Here is a 17038-nt window from a genome sequence, read left to right as displayed (position 1 = left end):
TAGAACAGAAAGGAGCACGTGTTTGCATGCTGTGCTGGAGCTCACTTATTTCTCTCTTTTATATTGAAAACCAACAAGCCTCCATGGAGGAAAGTGGACTTGAGTTGAGCACCAGACATCACTCTAAACGTTCATTACTTTCTGTGTCAATTTAATGGCCAATTAGTCATCAGCAACAATTTGAAACAATACATTTTCTAAACGACCAGGAAAAGGGAAATCAGACAATGAAAAATGGAGTGAGATCAAAGTTATTAATTATTGGCATTTGGAGGTTCATTATTAAAAGTCAACGGGTGGGTTTCAATCGGGTGGTACGGCATTCAAATCAGCGGGAAGAGATTAAAGTTTCAGCATTAAAACACTCCACAGATTAAACATTAGCAGTTTATTTAAGCTTTGCTTTGTTTCAATTGTTTCATTTAGTTAAACACAAATAATAGGCCTGAAACATGGAAATGGTAGTATGATCATACTAGGTTTGGGCGCAGCACACACACACAAACACGCACACACAGGTGTACGGAGGATGTGGGCTTACAAGTGTGTGTGTGGAATGAGCATGTATGTTATGTACGTGTGGGTCTGTATAATGTCATTCCCTATGTCGTGTGTGTATGAACTGCATACGTGATTGGAGGGGAAGGGGTTATTGCTGGTGACAGGGAATTAAGAAGAGATCTTCGAAAACGAGTCCTGAAGGTGGCTCCTCATTTACAAAAGGCAATTGGAATCAATGTTAATTAAAGCACAACAATGCAATAACTGTCATCTCATTACAGGGAATAATAAAATTCAAATCACAACGTCACTCTCTCAAATGCCGACTGGTCTTTGTCATTGCTAATTGAATCCCTTTGAGAAAGAAAATTACAATTGAGTTTAGAGTGATCGTTCCCCTCGTCTCCTTGCCTCATCCCTTTCACTCAGTTGTAGGCTGTTGCTGGTGGGTTTGGGTTGGCGTGAAGGGGGGTAGAGCTGGGGGAGATATAGGGGCCTGAGGGGTATTGGGGTTTGTTACACATGACATATGAAATGAGGAAAGATCTAACAGAATCTCAGAATCATGCCATCCATGCCCATGTGCACTTGTTTTCTGTGTCTGTATTTAATTTTTATCTTTATTTAACTAGGCAAGTCAGTTAAGAACAAATTCTTATTTTCAATGACGGCCTAGGAACAATGGGTTAACTGCCTTGTTCAGGGGCAGAACGACAGATTTTTACCTTGTCAGCTCGGTGATTTGATCTTGCAACCTTTCGGTTACTAGTCCAACACTCTAACCACCAGGCTTCCTGCCACCACGTATTCAGGTCCTATAGTGAGTAGAGCCAACCCACTTGTTTTTGTATTCAATTGCCATATTCAATCCGATTGCATTTTGTCTGCTATGCACACATTATAGGCAATGTTCCAGTGTTTGCAGAGACCACATTCCCTAAATGCTGCATATGTCGCCTCAATCGGAATTTACCTTTAAATATTCATCGCGCTATAAAGCAGATCTTCCATGGTTCGGATTGAATCTAGACCTTAATCTTATCACCCAGAACCAAACGATTATGGCCTTCTGTAACTGGGAACAGTTATGTTTTTGGCTTCTGTCTTTGTGTGCCTTCGGTTTGCCAGTGTAACTAACCCCGACGGCGGGTAGTTAGTAGTAGTTAGTCTAGCCAGCTATCTAAACTTGTAGTAATCATGGCTGAATACCAACCAGTCACGCATGGTACATGCCCCCTTCCAAGGGGCCACCTTTATTTTGTTAGTCATTCTCACACAGATATCACATTAACATGACATAAGTCGTTACAAAATGTGTAGAAATGCAGGAAATGAGCTTTGAAAATGCCAAAATGTGACTTTGCCCCATGGCAAAATGTGTACAATTGCAGAAAACTTCCTTAAAAAACATTCATGGCATATTTTTTTGAATTGCAGTAAGTCAACTTTCTCCGCCGTCAATTAAAATGTTTTGCCGCGAGGTGGCGGCCCCCCCCCCCCCAACCAGATCTTGGGTAGGGCCCCCAAAAGTCATCCAACTGGTTGTTCAATTCTGTTACATGAAACAGCTCCTTTTGTGTGTGTGTGTGTGTGTGTGTGTGTGTGTGTGTGTGTGTGTGTGTGTGTTTGTGTGTGTGTGTGTGTGTGTGTGTGTGTGTGTGTGTGTGTGTGTGTGTGTGTGTGTGTGTGTGTGTGTGTGTGTGTGTGTGTGTGTGTGTGTGTTTGGGATGTGGAGAGTTCACGTGGTCAGTCCACTTCAAGTGTTCAGCAGTCTTGATGGCTTGTAGATAGAAACTGTCTCTGGGCCAGTTTGTATTAGACCTCACCTTGTGGCTGGGGTGTGTGGGGTACGTGTGGTTTGTGTGGCTCCAGTTACCGTGACCATCTCTTCATTGCTTACCGTAAAACAGTGATTATGAGAGAAAGAGAGGGAGAGAGCAACACGTTCTCCTACAGCATATACAATTTAATTATAGCCACAATCAATCTGATTTATGTACTTACACACACACACACTCACACACAAACACGCACGCACACACAAACACACAGAGCGAGAGAGATAGAGAGAGAGAGAGAGAGAGAGAGAGACACAGGAATAGAATAACATGTAGCCTAGAGATAGAAACACAGAGAGAGGGAGAGAAAATACACTTAAGCAAGCCCTAAGGTCTTACTAATACACATTAATACACACTAATACACACTCATACACATTAATACACATGTCCAAACTCACAATTCAGTTTAAAAAAAACATACTCACACCCTCAACACACTACACACATACACTGTTTCCTTTGCCAAAGGGTGCTACAGCAAACGAAGCTTGATGGATTGTTTTAATTTGTATTTGTATTTTTTTAACCTTTATTTAACCAGGGAGGCCAGTTGAGAACAAGTTCTCATTTACAACTGCGACCTGGCCAAGATAAAGCAAAGCAGTGCAACAAAAACAACAACACAGAGTTTCACATGGGATAAACAAACGTACAGTCAATAACACAATAGAAAAATCTATATACAGTGTGTGCAAATGTAGTAAGGTTAGGGAGGTAGGCAATAGATAGGCCATAGTGGCAAAATAATTACAATTTAGCATTAACATTTGAGTGATAGATGTGCAGATGATGATGTGCAAGTTGAAATACTGGGGTGCAAAAGAGAAAGGGGAAAAAAACAATATGTGGATGAGGTAGTTGTGTTAGATGGGCTGTGTACAGGTACAGTGATCGGTAAGCTGCTCTGACAGCTGATGCTTAAAATAAGTCTCCAGCTTCAGTGATTTTTGAAATCCGTTCCAGTCATTGGCAGCAGAAAACCTGAAGGAAAGGAGCCAAAGGAGGAGTTGGCTTTGGGGGTGACCAGTGAAATATACCTGTTGGAGCGTGTGCTACGGGTGGGTGTTGCTATGGTGACCAGTGAGCTGAGATAAGGCAGGACTTTACCTAGCAAAGACTTATAGATGAATGACCTGGAGCCAGTGGGTTTGGCGACGAATATGTAGCAAGGGCCAGCCAACGAGAGCATACAAGTTACAGTGGTGGGTAGTATATGGGGCTTTGGTGACAAAACGGATGGCTCTGTGATAGACTGCATCCAATTTGCTGAGTAGAGTGTTGGAGGCTATTTTGTAAATGACATCGCCGAAGTCAAGGATCGGTAGGATAGTCAGTTTTACGAGGGTATGTTTGGCAGCATGAGTGAAGGAGGCTTTGTTGCAAAATAGGATGCCGATTCTAGATTTAATTTTGTATTGGAGATGCTTAATGTGCGTCTGAAGGAAAGTTTACAGTCTAACAAGGTGAGATTGATGTAAACTAAATACTGCTTGTATAGTGTAGTTAGTGGCATAAATATAGGAACAGTGTGGTAAAGTTGGTAATACTTGCTGTTTACTCATGGAATTTGTATTTCAGATCAAAAGATGAATATGACAGGCAGATATTTCGACAGCAAACTGTTTTAGGATATTTTCTAACCCAGAAACAACAGCTATACATTTGTCTCATATTAATACTTTGATCTGAAATACCAATTAACCTACATGACTATACTGTAAAAATGAACTACTTTACTTCACTGTCGCACACTTATGACACTACCTGTGATGTGGAGAAAAAAAAAAACGTACCATTGAACTCGGCTTCGAAAAGCAGCTGAAACATTTGATCCTTGACTGCTGCTTTTCTTTGCTAAGGCAGCCTCTTCAGTGTTGGCACCAGGCTCATGGCAAAGACGGTCTCTTCATCTCCTTCCTGTGAGCATCAGGTTGGGCTGCATCCCTCTCGACGGCTTGGGAGGAGAGCCTCTGCTGAAATGAGTTGAGTGGATCTGGGGGCTGGTACCTCCGATGACGCCTGGTGTGATGTTGTTCCTCTTCGTTTCTCTCTCTGTTTCTCTCTGTTTCTCTTCACGGCCACATCCTGTTCAACGAGGTCCTCAGTGGTCACTTCCGTGAGGTTGATAATAAACTCAGGTGGTCCTAGATCCAGAGGTGCTTCCTGCATTTCATCATCTTCCATGGCTGCACCGGTGGTGGTCATACTCGTGGATGATGTTGTAGAGGGTCTCACTCCACCGGTGGAGGTGATGGTCGCATTTGTAGATGACGTTGAGGGTCTTGATGCACCGGTGGCAACAACACTTGTGGATGACGTAGTAGAGGGTCTGGCTGTAAAATTGCCACTCGTTGCCCTAGGCACAATAAATTGATCCAGAAAAGAAAGAATGTGGCAGAAGTGCCAAGGCTGCTGGCCTGAAGCTGCTGACCTGAAGCTGCTGACCTGAAGCTGCTGACCCAGACCTCTTATCTTTCTCTACCCTTCTCGCTCTCTGATACCTGTCCCTGAGTCCTCTCCACTTCCTCCTACAGTCTTCTTCTACATAGACATGAACATGATAAGCCAAACCATTCCCTAGCATAACTATAGTTATTAGATAGCTATCATGGACATGTCACCTACTGTACACATAGACACACACACACACACACGGTTATCTGACCAAATTATCAGGGGTACAGTAGTATCTACCATTTCTATTACTATTTATCTAGCATACACACTCACACTCTTTCAAACATGATTATTTGGTAAAGTTATCAGGGGTAGTAACTAGCATAATTTATTTGACTATTTATTTTACACACACACACACACCACATCTAGCACAAGCTCACTACTAAACTGACCTGGCAATCCTACTCTCGTGGACACTTGTCTCCAAGCATTATTTTTGTGTGTTTATGTCCCTGTAGCTGTCAGCAGTTGTGTCAAAAAGACAAGGTTTTGAGGAAACTGCGAAAATGATTCTCTCCTCCATGTGTCCAACCGCATGTGACCATTTGCAAAAGGTACCTGCATCAGTATAGTTGCCTATCTGCGCAAAATGTTATGCAGCAGTGATGCAATGACGCAGTCGGTGTGTTCGAAGCGTAAGTTCAAAAGGATGCAAATTTCTGTTTGAAAAAGCTAGCCTTAGCTTTCCTAACTGACTGTGTATTTTGGTTCCTGACTTCCCTGAAGTTGCATATCGAGGAGGTTATTCGATGCTAATGCAGTACACCACAGGATGTTTTTGTGCTGGTCAAGGGCAGTTAAGTCTGGAGTGAACCAAGGGCTACATCTGTTCTTAGTTCTACATTTTTTGAATGGGGCATGCTTATTTAAGATGGTAAGGAAAGCACTTTCAAAGAACAACCAGGCATCCTCTACTGACGTGACGTTTTAGGGAGCGTTTGACAGTGATGAGGGGTGGTCGTTTGACCGCGGGCCCACTGCGGACGCAGGCAATGAGGCTGTGATCGCTGAGATGTGCGAGGTGTATTTAGAGGGCAAGTTGGTCAGGATGATATCTATGAGGGTGCCCGGCGCCAACAGAGATGGCCGCCTCGCTTCGCGTTCCTAGGAAACTATGCAGTTTTTTGTTTTTTTACGTGTTATTTCTTACATTGGTACCCCAGGTCATCTTAGGTTTCATTACATACAGTCGAGAAGAACTACTGAACATAAGAGCAGCGTCAACTCACCATTAGTACGACCAAGAATATGACTTTCGCGAAGCGGATCCTGTGTTCTGCCTTTCACCCAGGACAACGGAATGGATCCCAGCCGGCGACCCAAAAAAACAACTTTGTAAAAGGGGGAAACGGAGCGGTCTTCTGGTCAGACTCCGGAGACGGGCACATCATGCACCACTCCCTAGCATTCTTCTCGCCAATGTCCAGTCTCTTGACAACAAGGTTGATGAAATCCGAGCAAGGGTAGCATTCCAGAGGGACATCAGAGACTGTAACGTTCTTTGCTTCACGGAAACATGGCTCACTGGAGAGACGCTATCGGAGTCGGTGCAGCCAGCTGGTTTTTTACACGCATTGCGCAGACAGAAACAAACATCTTTCTGGAAAGAAGAGGGGCGGGGGCGTATGCTTCATGGTTAACGTGACGTGGTGTGATCATAACAACATGCAGGTACTCAAGTCCTTCTGTTCACCTGATTTAGAATTCCTCACAATCAAATGTCGACCGCATTATCTACCAAGGGAATTCTCTTTGATTATAATCACAGCCGTATATATTCCCCCCCAAGCAGACACATCGATGGCTCTGAACGAACTTTATTTGACTCTTTGCAAACTGGAATCCATTTATCCGGAGGCTGCATTCATTGTAGCTGGGGATTTTAACAAGGCTATTCTGAAAACAAGACTCCCTAAATTTTATCAGCATATCGATTGCGCAACCAGGGCTGGAAAAACCTTGGATCATTGCTATTCTAACTTCCGCGACGCATATAAGGCCCTGCCCCGCTCTCCTTTCGGAAAAGCTGACCACGCCTCCATTTTGTTGATCCTTGCCTACAGACAGAAGCTAAAACAAGAAGCTCCCGCGCTGAGGTCTGTTCAACTCTGGTCCGACCAATCTGATTCCACATTCCAAGACTGCTTCCATCACGTGGACTGGGATATGTTTCGTATTGCGTCAGACAACAACATTGACGAATACGCTGATTCGGTGAGCGAGTTCATTAGAACGTGCGTTGAAGATGTCGTTCCCATAGCAACGATTAAAACATTCCCAAACCAGAAACCGTGGATTGATGGCAGCATTCGCGTGAAACTGAAAGCGCGAACCACTGCTTTTAATCAGGGCAAGGGGACCGGAAACATGACCGAATACAAACAGTGTAACTATTCCCTCCGCAAGGCAATCAAACAAGCTAAGCGTCAGTATAGAGACCAAGTAGAATCTCAATTCAACGGCTCAGACACAAGAGGTATGTGGCAGGGTCTACAGTCAATCACGGATTACAAAAAGAAAACCAGCCCCGTCACGGACCAGGATGTCTTGCTCCCAGGCAGACTAAATCACTTTTTTGCCCGCTTTGAGGACAATACAGTGCCACTGACACGGCCCGCAACTAAAACATGCAGACTCTCCTTCACTTCAGCCGACGTGAGGAAAACATTTAAACGTGTTAACCCTCGCAAGGCTGCAGGCCCAGACGGCATCCCCAGCCACGCCCTCAGAGCATGCGCAGACCAGCTGGCTGGTGTGTTTACGGACATATTCAATCAATCCCTATCCCAGTCTGTTGTTCCCACATGCTTCAAGAGGGCCACCATTGTTCCTGTTCCCAAGAAAGCTAAGGTAACTGAGCTGAACTGAGCACTCACTTCCATCATCATGAAGTGCTTTGAGAGACTAGTCAAGGACCATATCACCTCCACCCTATCTGACACCCTAGACCCACTCCAATTTGCTTACCGCCCAAATAGGTCCACAGACGATGCAATCTCAACCACACTGCACACTGCCCTAACCCATCTGGACAAGAGGAATACCTATGTGAGAATGCTGTTCATCGACTACAGCTCGGCATTTAACACCATAGTGCCCTCCAAGCTCGTCATCAAGCTCGAGACCCTGGGTCTCGACCCTGCCCTGTGCAACTGTGTACTGGACTTCCTGACGGGCCGCCCCCAGGTGGTGAGGGTAGGCAACAACATCTCCACCCCGCTGATCCTCAACACTGGGGCCCCACAAGGGTGCGTTCTGAGCCCTCTCCTGTACTCCCTGTTCACCCACGACTGTGTGGCCACGCACGCCTCCAACTCAATCATCAAGTTTGCGGACGACACAACAGTGGTAGGCTTGATTACCAACAACGACGAGACGGCCTACAGGGTGTAGGTGAGGGCCCTCGGAGTGTGATGTCAGGAAAATAACCTCACACTCAACGTCAACAAAACTAAGGAGATGATTGTGGACTTCAGGAAACAGCAGAGGGAACACCCCCCTATCCACATCGATGGAACAGTAGTGGAGAGGGTAGTAAGTTTTAAGTTCCTCGGCGTACACATTACAGACAAACCGATTTGGTCCACCCACACAGACAGCATTGTGAAGAAGGCGCAGCAGCACCTCTTCAACCTCAGGAGGCTGAAGAAATTCGGCTTGTCACCAAAAGCACTCACAAACTTCTACAGATGCACAATCGAGAGCATCCTGTCGAGCTGTATCACCGCCTGGTACGGCAACTGCTCCGCCCACAACTGTAAGGCTCTCCAGAGGGTAGTGAGGTCTGCACAACGCATCACCGGGGGCAAACTACCTGCCCTCCAGGACACCTACACCACCCGATGTCACAGGAAGGTCATAAAGATCATCAAGGACAACAACCACCCGAGCCACTGCCTGTTCACCCCGCTATCATCCAGAAGGCGAGGTCAGTACAGGTGCATCAAAGCTGGGACCGAGAGACTGAAAAACAGCTTCTATCTCAAGGCCATCAGACTGTTAAACAGCCACCACTAACATTGAGTGGCTGCTGCCAACACACTGACTCAACTCCAGCCACTTTAATAATGGGAATTGATGGGAAATGATGTAAAATATATCACTAGCCACTTTAAACAATGCTGCCTAATATAATGTTTACATACCCTACATTATTCATCTCATATGTATATGTATATACTGTACTCTATATCATCTACTGCATCTTTATGTAATACATGTATCACTAGCCACTTTAAACTATGCCACTTTGTTTACATACTCATCTCATATGTATATACTGCACTCAATACCATCTACTGTATCTTGCCTATGCTGCTCTGTACCATCACTCATTCATATATCTTTATGTACATATTCTTTATCCCCTTACACTTGTGTCTATAAGGTAGTAGTTTTGGAATTGTTAGCTAGATTACTTGTTGGTTATTACTGCATTGTCGGAACTAGAAGCACAAGCATTTCGCTACACTCGCATTAACATCTGCTAACCATGTGTATGTGACAAATAAAATTTGATTTGATTTTAGCTATGGATTTCCGCTTTAAACAAACTCTTGAACAGGTCACTCTTGAAAAATACATTATCTAAATGGGAATAACATGTATAAACAATAAGGCTACCAGTCTGTTTGTGCCATCATGAGTGACAATGAGTTGACAGATCTTGATTTGTTTACGGATTTAGGGTTGTACCTGGTTGGTTCCTTGATCATTTGTGTGAGATTTAGGGCATCTAGCTTAGATTGTAGGATGGCCGGTGTGCTAAACATATTCCCAGTTTAGGTCACCTATCAGTACTAACTCTGAAGATAGATGGGGGGCAATCAATTCACATATGGTGTCCAGGGCACAGCTGGGGGTTGAGGGGGGTCTATAACAAGCGGCAACAGTGAGAGACTTATTTCTGGAAAGGTAGATTTTTAAAAGTAGAAGCTCGAACTGTTTGGAAACAGACCTGGATAGTATGACAGAACTCTGCAGGCTATCTTTGCAGTAGATTGCAACTCCCCCCTCCCCCCCTTTGGCAGTTCTATCTTGACGGAAAATGTTGTAGTGGTTGGAAATTAAATTTCAGAATTTTTGGTGGCCTTCCTAAGCCAAGATTCAGACACAGCTAGGACATAAGGGTTGGCGGAGTGTGCTAAAGCACTGACTAAAACAAACTTAGGGAGGAGGCTTCTGATGTTAACATGCATAAAACCAAGGCTTTTACAGTTACAGAAGTCAACAAATGAGAGCGCCTGGGGAATCGGTGTGATGCTGGGGGCTAAAGGGCCTGGGTTAACCTCTACATCACCAGAGGAACAGAGGAGGAGTAGGATAAGGGTATGTCTAAAGAATATAAGAACTGGTCGTCTAGTGCGTTGGGAACAGAGAATAAAAGGGACAGATTTCTGGGCGTGGTAGAATAGATGCAGGGCATAATGTACAGACAAGGGTATGGTAGGATGTGAGTACAGTGGGGGTAAACCTAGGCATTGAGTGACGATGAGAGAGCTTGCGTCTCTGGAGACACCAGCTAAGCCAGGTGAGGTCTCCCCATGTGTGGGGTGTGTGACAAAAGAGCTATATAAGGCATGTTGAGCTGGGCTAGAGGCTCTACAGTGAAATAAAACAATAACTAACCAAAACAGCAGAAGACAAGGCATGTTGACATTAGAGAGAGGCATGTGTAGCTGAGTGATCATAGGGTCCAATGAGCAGCAATAGGTGAGTCCGGGAGCCGTTCGGTAGTCGCTACCATGCTAGGCGACCGGGAGGCATGGCGTTCAGAAAGCTAGCGGGCCGGGGCTAGCAGATGCGTCTTCGGTAACATCGCAATGGAAAAGCCGGTTGAAACCACATCAGACGATTACGTAGGCAGACCAGTCGTGATGGATCGGTGGGACTCCGAGTCGGCAATAAAGGGTCCAGGCCAATTGGAAAAAGAGGTATTGTAGCCCACGAATTAGCGGGTATACCTCTTCGGTTATCCGGGAGATGGGCCTAGCTCGAGTCTAGCTCAAGGCTAACTGGGGCTTGCTTTGGGACAAAGGCGTCAGCCAGCAGTAGCCACTCGGTTGCAGCTAGCTAGCTGCGATGATCCGCCGTAATGGCCCAGAGCTTGCGGCAGGAATCCGGTGATGTGGTGGAGAAAAGCAGTCTGATATGCTCTGGGTTGATATCGCGCTGTGCAGACTGACAGGTATTGACCGAGCTAAACCTGGCTGGTGTCCGAGCTAAAGGTGAAGACCGCTAGCCGTGGCTAACAGTGACTACTAGCTAGTAGCTAGTTAGCTGGCTAGTTACTGATGGAGGTTCCAGTTATAACATATAAAAATAGCAGATCGGTACCACATTGGGTGAGGCAGGTTGCAGGAAAGTATATTTAGATCGTAGGTGGAAAGTGAGATTAAAATATATAAGGAAAAAAACGACGAAACCGACTATTTAAATGTAACAAGACGCGACAAGACGCAGGAGAGGTAGAATAGATGAATTGGTGGAGGTGTAAATTAACATTAGAGAGCGAGGGATTGTTTTTTGTTTCATTATCTTTTTTTCCAGGGGGCGAGGTATTGGGTCTTATGGTGAACATGGTGTTGCTGAATAGTTACAAGTCAGGAGGGTTATTACATGTGGCACTCCCCCACTGTGAAATGTAATACTGTCTTAATAGGCAGAGGGGATAATGGTGTGTGTTTGCTTTAGCACAGGTGTACTGTAATAATGGTAGATAATGAACACGTTTTTATAATAATAAAAATGTACTTTTCCTACCTGCACTGACTTTGCTTATAACTACATTGTTGAGGGAAAATGTACTTGCTACAATTGTGATATGTTGTTGTCTCACCTAGCTACAGTATCTTAAAATGAATGCACTAATGTAAGTCACTCTGGATAAGAGCATTTGCTAAATTACTAAAATGTCAAACAAAATATGATATCATCTATTAGACCTATCCAATCACAGTAAAGATACTGTACCTCTTCACAAATTATTGAATCAAAGGGTTTATACATGTAACATGTTTCCCTTCACTCCTAAAAGGCTCAAAAGAAAAAATGTCCCAAACGACCTACTAAATCACATTAACGCTGAGTAGGGACAGTCTAGATGACGGTCACTGGCTTCTTAACAGCCCAAGCTCCCAAGCTTAATTAAATAGATGTATGTCTTTGTAGGATGACATAAGTGACACAGTCAGCATTTTTGCTCATGTTCTTATTTAATATATAATAATAATAATATATGCTTTTATCCGATGCGACTTACAGTCAGTCGAACATGCATAGATTTTACATATTGTTGGTCCCAGGAATCAAACCCACTACCCTGGCATTACATGCATCGTGCACAACCAACTGAGCTACAAAGGGCATTGGAAGTGCGGTTCCCTGTGGCATTTTCATATTGTCTGTCCATTACCCTTTTAGAGATATCATATTGTCTGTTCATTACCCTTGTAGAGATATCATATTATCTGTTCATTACCCTTGTAGGGATATTATATTGTCTGTTCAATACCCTTGTAGGGATATCATATTGTCTGTTCATTACCCTTTTAGAGATATCATATTGTCTGTTCATTACCCTTGTAGAGATATCATATTATCTGTTCATTACCCTTGTAGGGATATTATATTGTCTGTTCAATACCCTTGTAGGGATATCATATTGTCTGTTCATTACCCTTTTAGAGATATCATATTGTCTGTTCATTACCCTTGTAGAGATATCATATTATCTGTTCATTACCCTTGTAGGGATATCATATTGTCTGTTCAATACCCTTGTAGGGATATCATATTGTCTGTTCATTATCCTTGTAGGGATATCATATTGTCTGTTCATTATCCGTGTAGGGATATCATATTGTCTGTTCATTATCCTTGTAGGGATATCATATTGTTTGTTCAATACCCTTGTAAAGATATTGATTCACCTCATAATGTGCTACCGGCATGAAAAACTTGTAGCACATATTGCTGAAAAACAGGTATGTAATGTTTCCATGACTACAATCTATGTCCATGTGTGATGATTTGCCACTTTTGCGTTGGAAGCCTTTCTACACAGGAAGTATTATTTTAGAGGATGTCAGAATTGTACCATTTTCTATTATGATGGTGATGGTTGTGTTCAAAGTTTCCAGCTTTCATTTCCCCCTTTTCTCTACTTTAAGAATACAGGTGGTAAGATGGATCAAGTAAATGTCAATCTGAATGTGACCTTGACCTTGCTCTAAGGTGAAGCACTACGGGCCTCCTTTAGTATTCTGGTTAATTAAGGCTTCTATAAACATCATGTGGGAAGATTCTGGTGACAGAACCACTCCAGGTAGAGATGAAGTAATGAAGTATATACAGTATGTGCCCATTTATGAGTATACTTACAGTACAGTTTGTGTTTGCACAGCAAAACAAAATTGGTTCAGTGAATGTTCCCAGAACATTTCATTAAGTTGTAGAAAAAGGTGTATGAACATTTCTCCCAAAAGTTCTAATAACACAAAATCTGTCCAGTTGTGCTGATGATTATACAATGTTTGTATTAGGGTGCATGGAAAATTCCTCTGATGTTGCAAGAATGTTCACAGAATACACTTTTTATGTTCTCTAAAAGTTCCCAAAACATTTTATTTTCTTAGGTTTGGCGAACATTATGTTGACATTAGTATATAGGTTCCCAAAACACAAAATATGTCCTGAAGGGATAAAAAAAAACATGCCACTGATGTTGACTGTTCACACAAAAATGTATTTGCATTCTTTAGAGGTGCCACGGTTTTCTGTATGTGAAGGAGAGTCGGACCAAAATGCGGCGTGTCGATTACGATCCATGTTTATTTAAACAGAAACAACACGAATCTAAATACAAACACTACCAAAACAACAAACGTAACGAAAACCGAAATAACCTATACTTGTGTAAACTAACTCCGAACAAGGACATCAGGACACTAAGGACAATCACCCACAAAACCCAACACCAAACAGGCTACCTAAATATGGTTCCCAATCAGAGACAATGACGAACACCTGCCTCTGATTGAGAACCATATCAGGCCAAACATAGAACTAGACAAACTAGACATGTAACATAGAATGCCCACCCAGCTCACGTCCTGACCAACACTAAAACAAGGAAAACACACACGAACGATGGTCAGAACGTGACAGTACCCCCCCCCCTCCAAGGTGCGGACTCCGGACGCACAACCTAAACCTATAGGGGAGGGTGTGGGTGGGCATCTCTCCGCGGTGGCGGCTCTGGCGCTGGACGTGGACCCCACTCCATAATAGTCTTAGTCCACCTCCTTAGCGTCCCTAGATAGGTTACCCTCCTTAATGACAGCTCGGGACAGAGGGGCAGCTCGGGACAGAGGGGCAGCTCGGGACAGAGGTAGCTCAGCACTGAGAGGAAGCTCAGCACTGAGAGGAAGCTCAGCACTGAGAGGAAGCCCAGGCAGGTAGTTGGCTCTGGCAGATCCCGGCTGACTGGCGGATCCTGGCTGACTGGCGGATCTGGAAGATCCTGGCTGGCTGGCAGTTCTGGCAGATCTGGAAGAGTCTGGTTGACTGGCAGATCTGGAAGAGTCTGGTTGACTGGCAGATCTGGAAGAGTCTGGTTGACTGGCAGATCTGAAAGAGTCTGGTTGACTGGCAAATCTGGAAGAGTCTGGCTGACTGGCAGATCTGGAAGAGTCTGGCTGACTGGCAGATCTGGAAGAGTCTGGCTGACTGGCAGATCTGCAAGAGTCTGGCTGACTGGCAGTTCTGGCTGCTCCATGCTGACTGGCAACTCTGGCTGCTCCATGCTGACTGGCTGCTCAATGCTGACTGGCAGCTCTGGCTGCTCCATGCTGACTGGCTGCTCTGGCTGCTCCATGCCGACTGGCTGCTCCATGCCGACTGGCTGCCCCATGCTGACTGGCTGCTCTGGCTGCTCCATGCTGACTGGCGGCTCTGGCTGCTCCATGCTGACTGGCGGCTCTGGCTGCTCCATGCTGACTGGCGGCTCTGGCTGCTCCATGCTGACTGGCGGCTCTGGCTGCTCCATGCTGACTGGCAGCTCTGGCTGCTCCATGCAGACTGGCAGCTCTGGCAGCTCCTTGCAGACTGGCAGCTTTGGCGGCATCCTGCAGACTGGCAGCTCTAGCGGCTCCTTGCAGACTGGCAGCTCCTTGCAGACTGGCAGCTCCTTGCAGACTGGCAGCTCCATGCAGACTGGCAGCTCCTTGCAGACTGGCAGCTCCTTGCAGACTGGCAGCTCCTTGCAGACTGGCAGTTCTGAACAGGCAGGAGACTCCGGCAGCGCTGTAGAGGCGGAAGGCTCTGGCAGCGCTAAACAGGCGGGAGACTCCGGCAGCGCTGGAGAGGCGAGGCGCACTGTAGGCCTGATGCGTGGTGCTGGCACTGGTGGTACTGGGCCGAGGACACGCACAGGAAGCCTGGTGCGGGGAGCTGCTACCGGAGGGCTGGGGTGTGGAGGTGGCACAGGATGGGCTAGACCGTGAAGGCATACTGGAGATCTTGAGAGCGGTGCTGGCACAGGACGTGCAAGGCTAGGGAGGTGCACAGGAGGCCTGGTACGTGAGACTGGCACCATCTTCACCAGCCGACTAACACGCACCTCAGGACGAGTATGGAGCGCTGACCCAGGTGCCATCAAATCCCCGACACGCTCCGTCGGGCGAATTCCATGTTTAAAACACCAACACAGCAACTCCCTAATTACTCTCTCCTCCAATTTCCCCATTAACTCCTTCACAGTCTCTGCTTCGCTCACCTCCAACACGGGCTCTGGTCTCCTCCTTGGCTCCTCACGATAAACAAGGGGAGTTGGCTCAGGTCTGCTACCTGGCGTAGCCATACTCCCTGTTAGCCCCCCCCCATGACATTTTTGGGGCTGACTCTCGGGCTTCCTTCCACGCCGCCGTGCTTGCTTCGCCAATTCCATTCTCCGATAACCTTCCGCGCACTGCTCCATCGAATCCCAGGCGGGCTCCGGCACTCTCCCTGGGTCGACCGCCCACCTGTCTATCTCCTCCCAAGAAGTATAGTCCATACTGTACTCCTCTTTGGGCTGCTCCTGTTGCCTCTTCTCCTGCTGCACCTTTGGGCGGCTACACTCCCCTGGATTAGCCCAGGGTCCTCTCCCGTCGAGGATTTCCTCCCTTGTCCAGAAATCCTTATTACGCATCTCCTCTTTGGGCTGCTCCTCCCTGTTGACACGCTGCTTGGTCCTTTTGTGGTGGGTGATTCTGTCACGGTTTTCTGTATGTGAAGGAGAGTCGGACCAAAATGTGGCGTGTCGATTGCGATTCATGTTTATTTAAACAGAAGCAACACGAATCTAAATACAAACACTACCAGAACAATAAACATAACGAAAACCGAAACAGCCTATACTTGTGTAAACTAACTCCGAACAAGGACATCAGGACACTAAGGACAATCACCCACAAAACCCAACACCAAACAGGCTACCTAAATATGGTTCCCAATCAGAGACAATGACGAACACCTGCCTCTGATTGAGAACCATATCAGGCCAAACATAGAACTAGACAAACTAGACATGTAACATAGAATGCCCACCCAGCTCACGTCCTGACCAACACTAAAACAAGGAAAACACACACGAACGATGGTCAGAACGTGACAGTACCCCCCCCCCCCCCCCCCCCCCCCCCCCCTCCCCCCTCCAAGGTGCGGACTCCGGACGCACAACCTAAACCTATAGGGGAGGGTGTGGGTGGGCATCTCTCCGCGGTGGCGGCTCTGGCGCTGGACGTGGACCCCACTCCATAATAGTCTTAGTCCACCTCCTTAGCGTCCCTAGATAGGTTACCCTCCTTAATGACAGCTCGGGACAGAGGGGCAGCTCGGGACAGAGGGGCAGCTCGGGACAGAGGTAGCTCAGCACTGAGAGGAAGCTCAGCACTGAGAGGAAGCCCAGGCAGGTAGTTGGCTCTGGCAGATCCCGGCTGACTGGCGGATCCTGGCTGACTGGCGGATCTGGAAGATCCTGGCTGGCTGGCAGTTCTGGCAGATCTGGAAGAGTCTGGTTGACTGGCAGATCTGGAAGAGTCTGGTTGACTGGCAGATCTGGAAGAGTCAGGTTGACTGGCAGATCTGGAAGAGTCTGGCTGACTGGCAGATCTGGAAGAGTCTGGCTGACTGGCAGATCTGGAAGAGTCTGGCTGACTGGCAGATCTGGAAGAGTCTGGCTGACTGGCAGTTCT

The 17038-nt window shown here is 46.0% G+C and overlaps 1 pseudogene; it reads right to left on the bottom strand.

The window, feature by feature from the left end:
- The window catches only part of LOC149972410 (uncharacterized), a 28498-nt pseudogene extending 23132 nt beyond the window's left edge, over positions 1–5366 (bottom strand).
- Positions 5367–17038: the final 11672 nt, after the last annotated feature.

Source organism: Oncorhynchus mykiss, chromosome 24, assembly GCF_057628025.1.
Source record: "Oncorhynchus mykiss isolate SJ-2025 chromosome 24, ASM5762802v1, whole genome shotgun sequence".
Classification (NCBI taxonomy): domain Eukaryota; kingdom Metazoa; phylum Chordata; class Actinopteri; order Salmoniformes; family Salmonidae; genus Oncorhynchus; species Oncorhynchus mykiss.
This window is presented reverse-complemented; position numbering and strand designations above follow the sequence as displayed.